This window comes from Pyrus communis, chromosome 16 (assembly GCF_041283825.1).
Source record: "Pyrus communis isolate YQ-2024b chromosome 16, ASM4128382v1, whole genome shotgun sequence".
NCBI lineage: Eukaryota > Viridiplantae > Streptophyta > Magnoliopsida > Rosales > Rosaceae > Pyrus > Pyrus communis.
This window is the reverse complement of record NC_142580.1, coordinates 20,391,526-20,411,565: the sequence shown is the minus strand read 5'-3', so window position 1 is coordinate 20,411,565 and position 20,040 is coordinate 20,391,526.

Below are 20,040 nucleotides of genomic sequence, written 5' to 3'. Positions count from 1 at the left end.
GAAAAAAAATCAGATGATTAAAGGGGGTGAAAGATGGCTGAATGATAGATTGAATAATTAGGCTCTAGGGTGGAATAAATGGTGATGCATGTGGGTGAATGTGAAGGGAATATCATTTGCACGGCAAAGAGGGATTTGTGGTGAAATGGATGATAGGAGCATATTTAGGCGACTTACTTAGCTTGTTTTCGTCCATTTATATTGTTAATTCATAGTTGTTTTTGGCGTTTAAGCCATTTTCGTGTGTTTTTAGGTTCATGTGGCTAAGGAAGCAAAAAGATGCATTTTGGAGCATTTTGGAGCAAAATTGGACTTGGAAGGGATAACTTATACTTGGAGCAAAAGGAATGGACGAAATTGAAGAGTTGATGTCACAAGGATTCCTACTTGAAGTAGCCACACACCTTCCACATTTCAGCCACATGCACTTGTTCCTCCATCATTGCACCAACAACAACATTGCACATGCACTCCCTTTAATTAATTAACCCACATGCACCCTTTATTCTTTCATCATTCCAGCCACTCCACATCCCTCACCAAGAAATCATTCAACACATGCATCCATAATCATTTCTCCACACCAAAACCGTGCACATGCATTCCCCTTGTGCAATTCCATCATTCCACACCTCCATGGCAGCCACCAACCAACCTAGCTGTCATGTTTCCCCTTTAATCATTCAAACATTCACCCACATGCATTTCTAACCCACATGCACCCTAGATTCTTTAAATCAGCCAACACATGCATCCACCTTTCTCCCATCAGATTTCCAACATTGCACATGCATTTCCACCCTTTAATCACATGCATAAATCAGCCACATGCATCTCCCATCACCATTCCAGATTTCCACCAAGTTCCTAGCTGTCATGTTCCCCCCATTTCACCTATAAATAAACCTTCATTGCAGCCACAAAGGGGGGGGATCCATTCACCACAGAAATAAGGCCTTTATGCCAGAAATTCATCCATTCCATAAACACTCATCCATTGCAGAAATGTAGACCATCAAACTCCCTTGTGCCGTGCTCTCCCTTACAATCCAAACACCATCCTTCCATTTCCACCACTCCTCTTCCATATCTCCACCACTCCCCAAACCATTCACACCATCAAACTCACCTTAGACCTTGTGCCACAACGAAGAGGAAGAGAAGAGTGCCTAAACGTTCATACAATTCAAGTTTGAGTTGTTGGAATGTTTAGGTGTTTCTTTGATTTCAATGTTTAATTTCAATGCTCTTTGTTTTGTACGAATGAGGAATGGATGATAAGAGGGCTTAAACGTTCATACAATTCAAGTTTGAGTTGTTGGAATGTTTAGGTGTTTCTTTGATTCTCTTTGTTTTGTACCATGAGGAACTAAACCCCCCTTGGTTAGGGGGTGATTCGAATATATGTTTATGCTTGCATTTTGATTTGAATACTTCTAATTGCGTTTCATAAGTTGTGGATTCAATTCGTTTAACTGTTTGATTGATAACTTATTTATGTATGTTCATTGAGAGTGCACACTTAATTTTCATGCATGAATATGACGCTAGAATATAAGTGAGTTTCACCTAATCGTTATGAACTTATATTCACAAGTAGTGGAGGTTGCTTATAAACAATCACGTTAAATGAATTCTTGGCATAAGTTTCATGCAATCCATAGTAACGAATGCCTCGTCAACACTTATAATTTTCATAGAGCGTAATGATTCTTGCTTGTACCTCTTCTATGCATTCATGTTGAGGACTTGTGGGGAATGTTTTGAATTGTCGCATGCATCATCCAATTCAATAACGTTAGGAAGATTTGAAGGTTAATTAGTGCATCACGGTTAACTTGGGGTGTTGAGTATCATAGTTTATTGAAATGCAATTGGAAATCATTTTATTATGCAAGTATAACATGTATGGAGATGAACCCCTTAGCCATTCTATCATCCATTCATTCCATTCCATCAAATTCGTTTTACAATATGTTTAGTTTATTAACTTGTTTTGTTATTTCAATTTTCGTATAAATCTAAATCCCCCTTTACTTTAATGTCCAATTTAGTTAGAAATCAATTTAGTTTGTGCTTTTAAGTGTTTTGATTCATTTTATTTCCCAATTTCGTCCAGATTCACCAAAGTGCTCAAAACTGCCCAGAAAGTGATTTTAAGGCAGTTTTGAGTGTTTTGGGTGATGTTTGAGTCTTTTGGTTTGTTTTAATGTTTTAAGTGTTTAGTTTTACATTCTTTGAGTTAGTTTAGTGTTTTATATTGTGTTTTTACGTTCTTGAGTCAAGTTATTACTTAATTTCGTCCAAATTTGTGTTTGTGCTCAAATCTGCCCAGAAAGTGGTTTTTAGGCAGATTTGAGTGTGTTTGTGTTGTTTTGAGTCTTTTGGTTTGTCTTAGTGTTTTAAAGTTTAGCTTTGCATTCTTTGAGTCTAGTATAGTGTTTCATATTGTTATTTTACGTTTTTGAGTCAAATCCAAGTGGTTAACAATCCCTCCTAATCCCCGGTCTAGAACGATCCCTACTTATACATATACTACAATTTGACGAAAAGAGGGTTTAATTTGTGTGCGTATAATTCACGCATCAATGGATGAATGATTAAGAGTGCATGTGGGTGATTTGAATGAATGCAAAGTGAATGAATAATGAAATGGGAAAGCATGACCAAGGTGGAAATGCATGTGAAATGTTGGAAAGGGATTGGGAATGCACGGCTTTGGGGAAAGAATGAGTGGATGTGCAAATGTGTTTTAATTAATGAAAGTGTTTGGAGAATGAATGCAATGATGAAGAGTGAATAAAGAATGCATGTAGGGTTAGCTAGGTTGGCTTTGTTTGGGTGCATGTGTGTTAATGGTGGTTTTGCATGTGAATTGATGGATTGTTTTTGATGGAATGGATGGTTCTTTGCATGGCTATAAGGGAGAGAATAAGAGAGAATGGGCTAGGCCCTTTGTTTTATGTCCAAAGTGAATACAAGGCCTTCAAATTCGTCCATCCTCTTGGCTCCATGGATAAGCTATCCAATCCATGCCCAAAAATGCTCCAAATGGCCTCAAAATGCACTTTCTTGCTCCCTAGGCCCTTAGAACCTGAAAACACACAAAAGAAGCATAAAAGACTAAAATAACGAGAGAAACATAACGTAAATGCACGAGAACAAGCCATTTAAGTCGCATGAATATGCTCCTATCACCTACTTAATTTGCATGCTTGAATTTGGTGCTAGAATATAAGGGAGTTTTTTATAATCGTTACAAACTTATATTCACAAGTAGTTAAGATTGTTTTCACAATCATGTTAAGTTAAATTCCTAGCATGAGTATCATGATGTCATAGTTACGAATGCTTTTTCAATACTTATGATTTTCATAGAACGTAATGATCTTTGATTGTATCTCTATTATGATGTCATGTAGGGAACTTTTGAAGAATACTTTGGGTTGTCGAATGATGTCATCCAATCCAATAACTAAAGGAAAATCTGAGGGTTAATTAGTGATGTCACGGTTAATTTGGGGTGTTGAGGTTCATGGTTTATTGAAAAAGCAGCTGGAAATCAATTTGTGTTCAAATGTATCATGTGTGGAAAAGAATCCTCTAGCTAGCTAATCATCCATAGTTTTTCCCAAATTCGTCCAAACTTTCTTTAAGTCTTTTAGTTACTTGTTTTTACCTTAAATTCGTCAAAAACCCAATCCCCTTTACTTTGTTGTGTTAAATCTGTCCTATTGTGTGTTTTTGAGTATTTTGAGTCAAAACCAATTCTATTTTCGTCCAAATTAAGTCCTAGAGTCTAGTTTGAGTCCTTTGATTTTGTTTTGTGTTGTTTTGAGTCTTTTGAGTTTGTTTTAAGCATATTTTTGTATCTTTGAGTCAGTTTTCATTAGATTAGCAATCCCTCCTAATCCCCGGCCTAGAACAATCCCTACTTACATCTTTACTACAATTGTCAATAACAGGGTTTAATTTGAGTGCTATTATTTATCACATCAAATTTTTGGCGCCGTTGCCGAGGATTAGCAACTTTGCTAATCCCCCGTTGTTTCTTTTTCATATGTTTTGTTTTAGTTGCTGACCTTGTTTTCTTTTCTTGTTTGTAGGTACTAGTTTATGACTTGTAGCTCTCAACCTGTTCGTGCAAACATCTTGGGACTTTGATGACGATTTTGAGCGCACTTTGAGAAAGAAGAGGAAGGAGCCATAACTTAACCCACCAAGTTCTAGTTTGGAATCTGATTTTGAGGAGGAAGAGGAGCCCACGGCAAGAGAGGAAGAAGAGGCACAAGTCATGGCAGAGGACAATCGTACAATCAAAGAGCTTTTCGCCTCGAGAATAGACAATTGATAGGAGCATATTCATGCGACTTAATTAGCTTGTGCTCGTGCATTTATGTTGTGTTTACTTAGTTATTTTAGTGTTTAAGGCCACTTTTGTGTATTTTCAGATTATAAGGCCAAAGTGTGCAAGAAGATGCAAATTGGAGTCTTTTGGAGCGAAAGAGGAATGAACGAGTTGAAGACTTGAAGAAACGATGAATTCCTACTCCAACGATGAATTCCTACCAAAATGAGAATTCCTACTCAAACAAGGTTTCCTACTTGAAGTAGGAAAGTTAACCCTAGGTTTCCCGTTTTGGTAACCTTTCCTAAACTTAAACGTCCGTATTTTCTAGCCACTTTGAAGGCCTCGTAGGCACTTTAGGACACAAAACCAAGGCCCTAGCCCAATTACACAACCTTGTCGTGCCTTAACCCTAATTCCCTTCCCTTGCCGTGCAAGGGGGGGCACTTTTGTCCAATGTTGTGCAATTAAACCCTATTTCCCTCTCCTAACCTAACCCTAGCCGCACCCTTTAATTATTCCCTCTTTAATTTCTGATTTAATTCCCTAATTCTAGCAGCCTTTAAATTAACTTTAATTTAATTTTAATAAGCTAGGGTTTATTTTCTAAAACCCTACACATTTTTACAACCTAGCCGCACATTATTCTCTATTCTTCCATTCATTCTATTCGGCCTTCACACACAAAAACCTAGCAGCCAACTTCACACCCATAATTCACCCTAAGCCGTCACCCCCCCCTCTGATTCATTCTACACACTAATCAGCCATTTACCCTAATATTTTACAACAAAGCCGTGGCCCCCATTTACCATTCACCCTAATAAACATAAAAATCATTCTTGCCGCAAAAGAAGGGCCCATTCATTCATATTTTCAATCAGCCATTCACCATAAAAAAATTATTCTATCATTCACCCTAATTCAGGCAGCCACCATCCCATCCATTCTCTCCCAAAATAACCCGTGCATTCCATCTCCCAAAACTAAAAGTCGTAGCCACCATAACCCTAATTTCCCACCTTAGCCCGTGCATCCCATCACCCAAAAACCTACAGCCGCAACCATCCCCACCATTCCATACACCAACCACACCTCCATACACCATCCACCAACCTTGCCGCACCACCCAACCTCCCTAAATCCATCCCCAAATCAGAAAAACCTCCAGAAATTCCCTAGACCATCTCTGCCGCAATAAGGAAAGGAGAAAGAGGAGCTTGGACGCGCAGAAATTCAAGTGGATTCGTTGTGCGTTTTAGGTGTAATCCATCCTTTGTTCGTTATGTTTAAATTCAATTGTATTTCTCTTTTTGTGAACATGAGAGGCTAAACCCCTATTTAGCTAGGGGGTGATTCGAAACCATGTTTATGCTTGCAATATGATTTGATTACTTTTGGTTGGAATTTCATGAATGGTGAATTCAATTTGTTTAACTGCTTAATTGATAACTTATTTGTGTATGTTTATTGAGAGTGCACGCTTAATTTTCATGCATGAATATGACGCTAGAATATAAGTGAATTTCACCTAATAGTTATGAACTTATATTCACAAGTAGTGGAGATTGCTTATAAACAATCGCGTTAAATGAATTCTTGGCACTAGTTTCATGCTCATCATAGTAACGAATGCCTCGTCAACACTTATAGTTTTCATGATGCTTAATGATCTTTGATTGTATCTTTATTGTGCTTTCACGTAAAGGACTTTTGGAGAATGTTTTGAATTGCGTTGCGCTAACCCATCCAATTCATTAACTTAAGGAAAACTTGACGGTTAATTTAAGCGGACCTAATTAGCCCGGGGTGTTGAGTTTCATAATTCATAGAAAGACCAATTGAAAATCAAATTGTATGCAAGTGTGACATGTGTGGAGAAGAACCTTCTAGCTAGCATTCCATCCATATTTTCATCACATTCATATTTACATTCTGCCTTTAAATTACAATCTGTGCATTTAGTTTAATTTCGTCAAAACCTCAATCCCCCTTTACTTTAGTGTCTAATTTAGTTAGAAAGTGTCTTAGTTTGTGTTTATAAGTGTTTTGCATTCTTTGAGTCTAGTTTAGTGTTTTTAACGTTTGTTTTACGTTTTTGAGTCAGTTTCCAAGTGATTTAGTAATCCCTCCTAATCCCCGGTTTAGAACGATCCCTACTTGCATCTTTACTACAATTGTCAAAAGAGGGTTTTAATTTATGTGCTTATTTATTTCGCATCAACAATGCCACACCATTATGCATCCAATACCCTAGGGCAGCTCAAGATAAGACCGATGAGTTTGAATTGAAGTCTAGTTTGTTGCACCACATCCCAAAGTTCCATGGGCTGTCCATGGAGGATCCAACCAAGCATTTAAAAGAGTTTGTGGTGTTCAAGCATGACTCCAACTAATATTGATAGCAATATTTTGAAGATGAAGGCCTTTCCATTCTCTCTATTGGAAAAGGCTAAAGATACGAATTAGCACCCGGAACTGTCACTTCTTGGGAGAGCATGAAGAGAGCGTTTCTAGAGAAATTCTTCCCTACTTCAAGAGTCATTCTCTTGAGGAAGAAAATTAGTGGAATCCAACAAAGCCAAAGAGAGTCTTTTCCAGTGTACTATGAGCGTTTTAAAGCCCTTGTCGCATCATGTCCTCAACACCAAACGAAGAAGGAGCTTTTACTTCAATATTTCTATGAAGGCCTTCTTCCAATTGAAGGGCAAATGCTCGATGCTTCAGCGGGAGGTGCATTGGTGGACAAAACTCCTATGGCAGCCAAGATCCTAATTGCAAACCGTGCTTTAAATGCACAACAATACAAACGAATTGGGCAAAGAGACCGCCTATAGCAGCAAGTCCTTGAGGTAAGTTCCACATCCGACATTTAATCTCAATTAGCTAATCTTACTTCTATTGTGTCTCAGATGGCCGAAGGAATGAGGATACAAGGACCAAGTGCATGTGGCTGATAGGAGCATATTTAGGCGACTTAGTTAGCTTGTTTTCAAACATTTATGTTGTTAGTTCATAGTTATTTTAGTAGTTTAAGCTATTTTCGTGTGTTTTTAGGTTCATATGGCTAAGGAAGCAAAAATGTGCATTTTGGAGCAACATTGGACTTGGAATGAATAGCATATGCTTGGAGCAAAAGGAATGGACGAAATTGAAGACCTAAAGGTGTTAGGATTCCTAATCACAAGAGGATTCCTAATCACAAGAGGAATCCTAGTAAAAAAAGGTTTCCTATTTGAAGTAGGAAAGTTAAGCCAAGGTTTTCTATTTCGGTTTAACCTTTCCTAATCCTAAAAGACCTCATGTTTCAGCAACATTGAAATCTCCTATGCATTTTAGGACACAAACCAAGCCTTCCTTGCAACCTAACAATCCTTTCCGTGCACCCCATTGACTTTCCCTTCCTTGCCGTGCAAGGGAGGTCCTTGTTTCCTATTCTATGTCATAAAACCACATTCCTTTTCACCCCAATCTCAGCCACACCTTACATACCTTTTCTATCCCAAATCCTTGCCTAAATTCAGCATTAAATCACATTCCTTTTCATTCAAACCTTTGCCGCAAGTAACCTTTCCTTTCTTCCCTTTGATTTCTGATTTCATATCTCCTTTTCCTTATGGATTTAGGGTGAAATCCTTTCCTAAACTATGTTATAAACCTTGGGATTCTTTCTCTCAAATAAATACCAAAGCCGCACCCCTCATTGAACCCTAATCACTCTCACACACAATTTGCCATCATTCATAGAAACAAGTCTCTTTGCCGCAGCCTTCAACCTTTCTTCCACCACTCTCCTACTTCCATACGTTCACCCAAACATCCATACACCATCCCCAACCTTTGCCGCACCACCTACCAACCTAAATCCATTCACAACCCAGAAATCTATCCAAAAATCACCCTAGACCTCTTGTGCCGTAGCCTTGCAAGGAAGAATTGAAGAAGAAGAAGCCTTGGACGTTTGTGCATTCAAGTTGGAGTGTTGGAACGTTTTTAGGTGTAATCTATCTTTTGTTTTCAAAGTTTAATTCAATTTTCCTTTGTTTTGTTGTGAACATAAGAGGCTAAGCTCGTTTTAGCTAGGGGAGGCTTTGAAACCATGATTATATTTATGATATGAACTGATTAAGTCCAGTTGTGATTTCATAAATCGTGAATGCAATATACTTAACCGTTTGATGGATAACTTATTTTTGTATGTTGATTAGGGAGGCCTACTTAATTTGCATGCTTGAATTTGGTGCTAGAATATAAGGGAGTTTCACATAATCGTCACAAACTTATATTCACAAGTAGTTAAGGTTGTTTTCACAATCATGTTAAGTAAATTCCTAGCATGAGTATCATGATGTCATAGTTACAAGTGCTTCAAAAGAATGCTTTGGGTTGTCGTATGGTGTCATGGTTAATCTGGGGTGTCGAGGTTCATGGTTTATCGGAAAAGCAACTGGAAATCAATTTGTGTTTGAATATATCATGTGTGGAAAAGTATCCTCTAGCTATCTAATCATCCATTGGGTTTCACAAATTCGTCCAAATCTCTTTTAAGTCTTTTAGTTACTTGTTTTTCTCTTAAATTCGTCCAAAACCCAATCCCTTTTACTTACTTGTTTCAAATCTGTCTAAAAGTGTGTTTTTGAGTCTTTTGAGTCAAAACCAATTCTATTTTCGTCTAAATTAAGTCTTAGAGTCTAAATTGAGTATTTTTTATTGTTTTGCATTGTTTTGAGTCTTTTGAATTTGTTTTGAGTCATATAAGTTTAGTTAAGAGTCTTTGAGTTTGTTTAAGTGTTTTTAAGCATATTTTTGTATCCTTGAGTCAATTTTTATTAGATTAGCAATCCCTCCTAATCCCCGGCCTAGAACGATCCCTACTTATATCTATACTACAATTGTCAAAAAGAGGGTTTAATTTGAGTGCTATTATTTATCACATTAGTGGCGTATGTTCTATCCAAGGACACCCTTTTGAAAAGTGCCCTGAATTGATTGAGAATGGGGGATGGGAGAGTGCAAATGCTATTGGATTTCCAAGCCAAAATCATCCACGACATGATCCATATTCCAACACATACAATCTGGGTTGGAGAGATCACCCAAATTTTAAGTAGAGTTCCCTCAACAACCTCAACAACAAGGAGGATTTAGGCAACAACCCCCGGGCTTCTATACCAAGCCATATGCACCAAATCAAGCCCAAACACAACCTACCCAAAACAATCCAGGTACGTCTTTGGACAATGATACACTTATTAAGTTACTTACCAATTTGTCTCAGGGGCAAGAGAATCAAAACAAAGCGATGCAAAATCAAGACAAAAGGGTGGACCACTTGGAGAAACAAATTGGGCAGATATCGGAGTTTGTAGGACAATTCCAAGACCAAGGCAAATTCCCTAGTTCAACCATTTTCAATCCAAAGGGAGGATTCGAATCTGCCAAAGCAATCACATTGAGAAGTGGAAAAGAAGTTGGCACTAATCCAAAACCATCCAAATCAAGCCCAAACGAAGATGAAAAGCTGCAATTGGAAGAAGAGGGACAAAGTGCAGCCACGGCAAGGGTAGAAACACCCTTGCCACAGCCACTAAGGGACCTCAATTCATCCAATTCATCTAATTCGGTCAATATATGTAAGTTGGGTTCAAATTCCATTAATTCTAACCCTATTCCACCCAATGTTCCTTTCCCTGGCAGATTTATGCAAGCAAACAAAGAGGAGAATGACAAAGACATTCTTGAGACGTTTAGGAAGGTACAAGTCAATATATCCGCTCCTCGATGCCATCAAACAAGTTCCCAAATATGCCAAATTCTTGAAGGAACTTTGCACCACAAGGAAGAGGGTTTCGAATAAAGAGGTGGTAAGGGTAAGTGAAAACGTTTTCGCTGTTTTACAAAGAAAGTTACCTCCAAAGTGCAAAGATCCAGGTAGCTTTACAATCCCTTGCATGATTGGCCAAACTAAGTTTGAACAAGCTATGTTAGACTTAGGAGCTACAATTAACGTCATGCCATACTCTATTTATACATCCATGAACCTAGGAGAATTGAAAAACGATGGCGTGATTATTCAATTGGCCGATCGATCTAATGCCTATCCAAAGGGAGTTTTGGAAGATGTTTTAGTGCAGGTTAATAACTTGATATTCCCGAGGGATTTCTATGTTCTTAAGATGGAAGAAACCAACCATTCCACATCCTTGCCGCTCCTTCTTAGGAGGCCATTCATGAAGACAGCCCGCACCAAGATCAATGTGTTTAAAGGGACTTTAACGATGGAATTTAATGGGGAAGTTATTGATTTTAATATTTCTGAAACCATGAGATTTCCTACTGATGATCATTCATGTTTCTCTATTGATACCTTTGATTCATTGGCGCAGGAACATCTTGAACAATTACATGAGGATGCACTTGAAACGGTCATTACAAGTGGATTAGAATTGACAAATCAAATGGCAGCACCTTTCTGGAATTCCATGCCGTGCCCCTTTGTGATGATGTAATTGAAGTGGTGGCTGTCTTATAGTCATTGCCAAGGCTCAATTGTAAGTCCTCAATCCCAATTTCAATTCCAGTTTCAACTAACAAGTTGCTTCCTTCCATAGTACAGCCACCTACCCATGAGCTTAAATCGTTACTAAAGCACTTGAAGTATGTTTTCTTGGGCGAACAAGAGACATTGCCCGTCATTGTAGCCTCCTCATTCACGGCACAAGAAAATGACAAGTTGGTGAGAGTTCTAAAGGAGCACAAAACAACCATTGGGTGGACTTTGGCCGATATCAAGGGAATAAGCCCTACTACATGCATGCACCGTATACTCATGGAGGAGGGAGCTAAACCATTTAGAGAAGCTCAATGCCAACTCAACCCTCCAATGATGGAAGTCGTGAAGAAGGAGATTATCAAACTCCTTGATTGTGGCGTGATCTATCCCATCTCGGATAGCTATTGGGTTTCACTAGTCCAAGTAGTTCCAAAGAAGTCGGGAGTCATAGAGGTGAAGAATTAAGAAAATGAGCTTGTGCCTACATGCATCCAAACAGGTTGGAGAGTTTGCATTGATTATAGGAAGCTAAATGCCACCACAAGATCACTTCCCTTTGCCATTCATTGATCAAATGCTTGAAAGGTTAGCTGGTCATTCTTTTTAATGTTTTCTTGATGGTTATTTGGGGTATAATCAAATTGTCATAGCTCCGGATGATCAAGAAAATACCACTTTTACTTGTCCATTTGGTACTTTTGCTTATCGTCGTGTGCCATTTGGTTTGTGCAATGCACCAGCCACCTTTCAAAGATGCATGGTAAGTATATTTTCTTATTATGTTGAGAAGATTATTGAGGTATTCATGGATGATTTTAGTGTGTTTGGTGACTCGTTTAATGATTGTTTGCATAATCTCACTTTAATCTTGAAAAGATGCATGGAAACTAACCTTGTTTTAAATTGGGGAAAATGTCATTTCATGGTAAAGCAAGGCATAGTTTTGGGTCATATCATCTCTGGAAAAGGAATTGAAGTGGATAAATCAAAAATAGATCTTGTACGTTACTTACCCTCTCCTACTTCGGTGAAAGAGGTTCGTTCTTTTCTTAGACATGCAGGATTCTACAGGCGATTTATCAAGGATTTTTCCAAGATTGCACAACCCCTTTGCCGATTGCTACAACAAGAAGTGTCCTTTGAGTTCAACAAGGAGTGTGAGAAGGCATTCAAGCACCTCAAAGAGATGCTTACCACGACACCAATCATAGTCCCACCAGATTGGAGCATGCCTTTCGAGATAATGTGTGATGCATCCGATTATGCAATAAGGGTTGTTTTGGGCCATGATGTGATAAATAATAACACACAAATTAAACCCTCTTATTGACAATTGTAGTAAAGATGTAAGTAAGGATCGTTCTAGGCCGGGGATTAGGAGGGATTGCAAATCTACTCTAAACTGACTCAAAAACATAAAACTAAACTTAAAAACACTTAAATAGAGTCAAAGACTCTTAACTAGACTTATATGACTCAAAACAAACTAAAAAGACTCAAAACAACACAAAACTATCAAATAGACTCAAAACGGACTCTAGGACTTAATTTGGACGAAAATTGAATTGGTTTTGACTCAAAACACTTAAAAACACAAATTAACTCAGATTCTAACCTAATTGACACTTAAAACAAAGGGGGATTTTGGTTTTGACGAATTTGAACGAAAACAAGACAGAAACTAAACTAGACAAAGTTTTGAACGAATTTGGGGAAAAACTATGGATGATTAACTAGCTAGAGGATTCTTTTCCTCACATGACACATTTGGACATAAGTTGATTTCCAGTTACTTTCTCAATAAACCATGAACCTTAACACCCCAGATTAACCGTGACATCACTAATTAACCCTCAAATTTTCCTTTAGTTATTGGATTGGATGACATCATTCGACAACCCAAAGCATTCTTCAAAAGTTCCCTACATGACATCATAATAGAGATACAATCAAAGATCATTACTTTCTATGAAAATCATAAGTATTGACAAAGCATTCGTAACTATGAAATCATGATACTCATGCTAGGAATTTAACTTAACATGATTGTGAAAACAATCTTAACTACTTGTGAATATAAGTTTGTGATGATTATGTGAAACTCCCTTATATTCTAGCACTAAATTCAAGCATGCAAATTAAGTGTGCACCCTTAATCAACAAACAAGAATAAGTTCTCAATCAAATGGTTAAGTAAATTGCATTCACAATTTATGAAATCACAATTGGAATGAATCAATTCATATCACAAATATAATCATGGTTTCAAAGCCTCCCCTAGCTAAAACAAGTTTAGCCTCTCAGGTTCATAGCAAAATAAAGAAAATATAAATTAAACATTAAAACTAAGATAGATTACACCTAGAAATGCTCCAACAATCCAAGCTTGAATGGCTAAAACGTCCAAGGCTTCTCCTCTCTTCTTTCTTCTTCTTTGATGTGGCACAAGGATGTTTGGGTATGAATTATGGTGATCGATGGATAGGTTGGATGGTGGTAGGGGGTGGTTGATGGCTGAATGAATGGAGAGTGATAATTTATGAGTATGGATGTCTAGAATCTCTCATATGTGTGGCACATTGTGTACATATAGAGGGAGAAAGGTTAAGGCATTAATAAATTAATTTGGGAAGGTTTTAAGACTCCAAATCCTCCAAGAAAAGGGTAACAAATCAGAATCCTAAGAGAGAAAAGGAAGGGAAGTTACGGCATGGACAGAAAATAGGAAATAGGAAAAGGAAATGTGATTCCTTGCACGGCAAGGAAGGGAAAAAGGAAAGGGAAGTGCGGCAACCTTCTTTGGCTGGGATTAATGCTTCTAAAACTTATATTTAAGTGTCCCAAATCAATTAGGAACCCTTCTTGCAGCAACGAATTAAGTAGGAAAAGATTAGGATTGACTAAGTCAAAACAAGGAAGTTTGATTCATGTTTCCTTCTTTGTGATTGATTCCTTTTCTTCCAAGTTATGAATTAATTTCTTCCATCTCCTTAGCAGATTCCTAGCCTCCTTTGGACTTCAATTTCGTCCATCCATCTTGCTCCAAGCATATGTTATCCAATCCAAGCCCAAAACTGCTCCAAAATGCACCAAAATGCACTTTCTTGCCACTTTAGTCAATTGGACCAACAAACACACGAAAATAGCTTAAAATACTAAAATAAATAGAAACTAACTCACTAAATGCAAGGAATTAAATTAACAAAGTCACATAAATATGCTTCTATCAGGCCAAAGGAAGAACAAGCAACCACATTTCATCTATTATGCATCCCGGACCTTGAATGATGCTCAATTGAACTACTCTACCACTGGAAAAGAACTTCTTGCCGTTGTGTTTGCTTCAGATAAGTTTTGTTCATATTTACTTGGCACTAAAGTTGTTGTATATTCTGACCATGCAGCTTTGAAGTACTTACTCACCAAAAAGGAGGCCAAACCAAGGTTAATTCGTTGGATGCTTCTCGTCCAAGAATTTGATATTGAAATTAGAGACAAGAAAGGGAGTGAAAACGTGGTGGCTGACCATTTGAGTGGTTAGGTGTGCAATGAGAAGTCTTTACCCATCCAAGAGACATTCCCTGTTGAGCAATTGCTGTCCATTAAGGTAAGCGAACCTTGGTATGCCGATTTGGTGTCAAAATGAGTTCCAAACACCATAACCAAACACCAACGTGATAAACTCAAGAAAGAGGCACGATTTTATGTGTGGGATGACCCATATATGTGGAAATATTGTGCAGATCAGATTCTTTGTAGATGTGTGCATGGTTGTGAGTTTAATTCAATTTTAACCTTTTGTCACACTTATGCATGTGGAGGACATTTTGGCACACACAATGCACAGCCCTTAAGGTGTTATAATGTGGATTTTATTGGCCTACAATCTTCAAAGATGCTAGGACTTTTTGTTTAACTTGTGGTCGTTGTCAAAGAATGGGCAATATAGGTGCAAGGAATCAAATGCCGCAAACCCCTATATTCAATGTTGAAATTTTTGATGTTTGGGGCATTGATTTCATGGGTCCTTTTCCTTCTTCATATGGTTTCACTTATATTTTGCTTGCGGTTGATTATGTCTCAAAATGGGTGGAAGCAAAAGCCACCCGTACTAATGATTCTAGAGTGGTTGCAGATTTCATCAAAACTAACATTTTTTCTAGATTTGGGATGCCTAAAGTGCTCATTAGTGATGGAGGGTCTCATTTTTGTAATCGCACCATCGAGGCATTGCTCAAGAAATATAATGTCACACATAAGGTTTCCACACCTTATCATTCTCAAACCAATGGCCAAGCCGAGGTCTCCAATAGAGAAATCAAGCAAATTTTGGAGAAGACCGTTGGGCCAACAACAAAAGATTGGAGCTTGCGTTTGGAGGTTGGATTATGGGCCTATCGTGCGGTCTACAAAACACCTATTGGGATGTCCCCCTCTCGGCTTGTCTATGGCAAACCATGCCATCTTCCCGTGGAGTTAGAACACAAGGCACATTGGGCTATCAAAACATTCAATGTGAACATAGATGCGGCTGGAATTCATAGGAAGCTTCAATTGAATGAACTTGAAGAGATTAGGCTTGAAGCTTATGAGAATGCTTGCATTTACAAGGAGAAGACCAAGGCCTTCCATGACAAGATGATTCGTAGCAAAACATTTTCCATAGGGAAGAAAGTGTTACTTTTTAATTCTCGCCTTCGTTTGTTTCTCGGTAAGTTACGTTCTAAATGGATTGGCCCCTTTGTTATTACTAATGTTTTTCCATATGGTGCAGTTCAAATCCAAAGCTTAAGGAATGGCTAAGAATTCAAGGTGAATGGGCATCGTTTGAAGCCATATTATGAAAGTGTTGAAGGGCAAATTGTGGAGGAGGTAACCCTCCATGCCGTGGGATCCAATTGAGCCTAAGAAGAGGTTTTGTCCGGCTGCAAGACATTAAAGCAAGCGCTTTTTGGGAGGCGACCCATGCATTCAAATAAAGAAGCCTTAGGCAATCCAACAATTCATTCAAATAAATCAGATTTGCGTTCCTAAACCCCTCTCTCTTTATTGCTTTTATTTCGTCATGCTAATTAGTTTTTGATGTTTGTTTGAATGTGAGTCTTTGTTTGAAATATTGAGAACAATGTTTGATTTAAGTGTTTTTTTTTGTGGGGGGGGGGGGGTAAACAAGTTATTTTTGCATAATTTTCGTGGGATTTTATCACCTATCACTTCTAATGTTGTTTCTCAATGTTTTTAAGTGTTTTTAGTGTGCTTTGAAGTGTTTTTATGTGTGTCTTGAATAGAAAATACGAAAATTTTGAAAAAGATATTGAAAACAGTTTTGAAAAACCCAAAAAAAGTTGTTTTAGAGTTGTTTTTGTGTGTTTGTTTGTGTTTTAGGGTACCTTCCAACACAATGATGAGGATTTGGTTTTTAATTGCATGACTATTAAAGAAAGTTACAAACATGGATGGAAGTTTTAATTGCATGACTATTAAAGAAAGTTACAATCATGATCCCCTTGCATGGCAAGGACTTAGAATAGAATAGGAATGTGTTTTAAGGCTGAAATTAGGCAAGGATTTAGGCTACCTTGTGAGGCAAGGAATAAGGAAAGGGAAAGTAGGTACGGCAAGGGCTAGAATGGTGCAAGGAACCTTTGGTTTATGTTCTAGAATGCATAGGAAACCTTCAATGTTGGTGGAACTTAGGGACATTTAGGATTAGGAAAGGTCAAACCAAAATAGGAAACCTTGGCTTAACTTTCCTTCTTCAAGTAGGAAACCTTCTTTGATTAGGAATCCTAACATCTTTAAGTTTTCAGTTTCGTCCATTCCTTATGCTCCAAGCATATGCTATACATTCCAAGCCCAATTTTGCTCCAAAAGGTTCCAAAATGCACCTTATTGCTTCATAAGGCTTATGGACTTACAAACACACGAAAATAGCTCAAAATACTAAAATAACTAACAACTAACAACATAAATGTAAGAAAACGAGCTAACTAAGTCGCCTAAATATGCTCATATCAATCATTGAAAACAAAGAATAGAATACACCTAGAAACGCTCCAACAATCCAACGTCTTGAATGGTAAGCACGGCTCCAGGTGGCTCCTTCTTCCTTCCTTGCTGTGGCACAAAGTGTATTTTCTGATTTTCTCTCTTGAGGCGTGGTGGATGGTGTGGTGATCTGATGGTAGAGGGTGGTGCTTGGTTTATGCGGCAAAATGTAGTATTTATAGGGCTAAAACACACGGCATAGAGTCATTGTTTTGGAGAAGAATTAAACACTCCAAATCCACAAGGAAAAGGCCCTCTAGAAATCAGAAACCAAAGAGAGTAGGGTTAGGGTGCGGCACACATTTAGGATAAGGAATAAAGCTTCTAAAAAGGGTATTATGGCAGGTTTCTAGAAGAACAAGGGCTAAGGGGTGCGGCACCAATGTAGGAGAAGGATAGAGCTTCTAGAACCTTATATTTAGGAGAATTAATATGAAATTAAGTCCTCTTTGCAGCTGGAATTAAGGTGGAACAAGATTAGGTTAGGATAAAATAAGATAAGGTTGGATAAGGTTTGGATAAGATAAGGTTGTTTGGATAATGTTCCAAGTTTCTTGCTTTTTCCTTATCTTCTTTGTCTTGAACTTGTTTCTCCAGATTTGTAGCATGTTCTTAGCCTCTTTTGACTTCAAATTCGTCCATCCACCTTGCTCCATATGCAAGCTATCCATTCCAAGTCCAAAACTGCTCCAAATAGCTCCAAAATGCACTTTCTTGCCTCTTTTGCCATTTAAACCTACAAACACACGAAAATAACTTAAATCACTATAATAAATAGAAACTAACTATACAAATGCAAGAAAACAAGCTAACTAAGTCGCATAAAATATGCTCCTTTCACATATATATGTTCATGGCTTTGAATTCTCCTCTAGCCAAAACGAGTTTAGCTCCTCATGTTTGCACTTAAACAAAGATAACTTAAATTAAACATTGAAAACAAAAGATTGACTACACCTAGAAACACTCCAACAATCCAAGAGTCTTGAATGGCAGGTACGACTCCAAGCTATCCTCTCCTTCCTTCTTGCAAAGCTGCGGCACAAGGGTGTTTGTGTGTGATGGATGGCTGGTGTGAATTGTGGTGAATGATGGACGAATAGTTCTCCCTTTTGTGCAGCAAAGAGCATAAAAATAAAGGGAAAAGGCAAGACATTAATTAGATTTTGGGAAAAATTTTCTCTCCAAATCCTCAAGGAAAAAGGGTAAATAAATGTCAGAATCCAAGAGGAAAAGGGAAAGAGAGGTGTGGCAGATCCTAGAGAGAGGAAAAAGGCTTGCATGGCAAGGAAAGGTCTTCTAGAAGGACAAGGTGCGGCATCCCTTTGGGAATAGGATTAGGCCTTCTAGAATCATTTATTTAAATGTCCTAATATAATTAGGGATCCTTCTTGCAGCTAGAACCTAGGTGGTGTAGGATTGGGATTGGCTAAGACAAAATAAGGTAGTTTGGCTCATATTTCTTTCTTTCTTTGTTGAACTCCATATATTCTTTGTCTTGAATTAATTCTTCCATCTCTTTAGCATATTCTTAGCCCTTCTTGAACTTCAAAAGTTTGAATCTGGCCCTAAGTGATGTGTGAATCTCCCATGGGTGTTTAAAGTTGATTTCTGCATTCAAAAGTTGAATTCTAAGTGTTTATTTCATTACTTTGCTTACTATCACTTTTAGAACTTTTGTTTATCCTTACCTTTCTTTGTTAGCCAATACCTTAGCCCCGTTACAACCCTTAGACTTCTATCTTGATTGTTTTGTGTTTCAATATGGGGAGTTTAAAATTGGTACGAGCATATGGGATCCCTGGTTCTCGCTTCTAAATAGTGGCATTCCGTTCATGAGATCATATACATGTTGTACTAATCATTCCAGGCATTTAATAACATATGTGAGTGCTAGTCTACATGTTTACATCAATCTTCTCACATATACCTAGTGTAGGGAGTGTAGTCAGAAAATATGTGTGAAAATAGAGAGTATATATGGTGAGGAATTGAGAGATTCTCTAAGGCATGTTACTACATTCAAAATGTTGTTTTAATTGATTAAATGCGAGCTAGTGAGTGGTGACTGCAGTTAAGTTTTCTTTGTTTTGCTATGAACATGAGGACCTAATTTCATTTTGGCTAGAGGAGACTTTGAAACCATGATTATATTTGCAATATGAATTCATTAATTTCAGTTGTGATTTCATAAATCGTGAATGCAATTTACTTAACTGTTGGATTAAGAACTTATTCTTGTATGTTGATTAGGGAGGCCTACTTAGTTTGCATGCATGAATTTGATGCTAGAATATAAGTGAGTTTCACATAATCTTTACAAGTAATGAAGGTTGCTGGTCACGATCTTGTTAAGTTGAATTCCTAGCATGAGTATCATGATGTCATAGTTACGAATGCCATGTCAATGCTTATGATTTTCACAAAGCTTAATGACCTTTGCTTGTGTCTCTATTATGCAATTCATGTAGGGAACTTGGGAAGAATAATTTGGTTGCCGATGCGTTGTCCGTCCAATTCAATGACTTAAGGAAAATCTGAGGGTTAATTAGTAATGTCACAGTTAATCTAGGGCGTTGAGGTTCATGGTTTATTGAAAAAGTAAATGGAAATCAATTTTTATGCAAGTGTGTCATGTATGGAGAAGGACCCCCTAGCTAGCTTATCACCCATTAATTCACCAAATTCTTATTCCTTTAGTTTGTTATTCAAATTAGTTAGAATATGTCCTAATTTGTGTTTTTAAGTGTTTTGAGTCAAAACCAATTCAATTGTCGTCCAAAGTAAGTCCTAGAGTTTGTTTTTGAGTCTTTTTGATTGTTTTGTGTTGTTTTGAGTCTTTTTAGTTTGTTTTGAGTTCTTTGAGTGTAGTTTAAGTGTTTTTAAGCCTAGTTTTGTGTTTTTGAGTCAATTTTAAGTAGATTTGCAATCCCTTCTAATCTCCGGCCTAGAACGATCCCTACGTACATCTTTATTACAATTGTCAATAAGAGGGTTTAATTTTATGACACAGGATGTTCTTGAGACAACCAATCCCAAAGAAGTTGGATTTTATGACACATGAAAAGTTAGAACCCTCACACCAAATCTG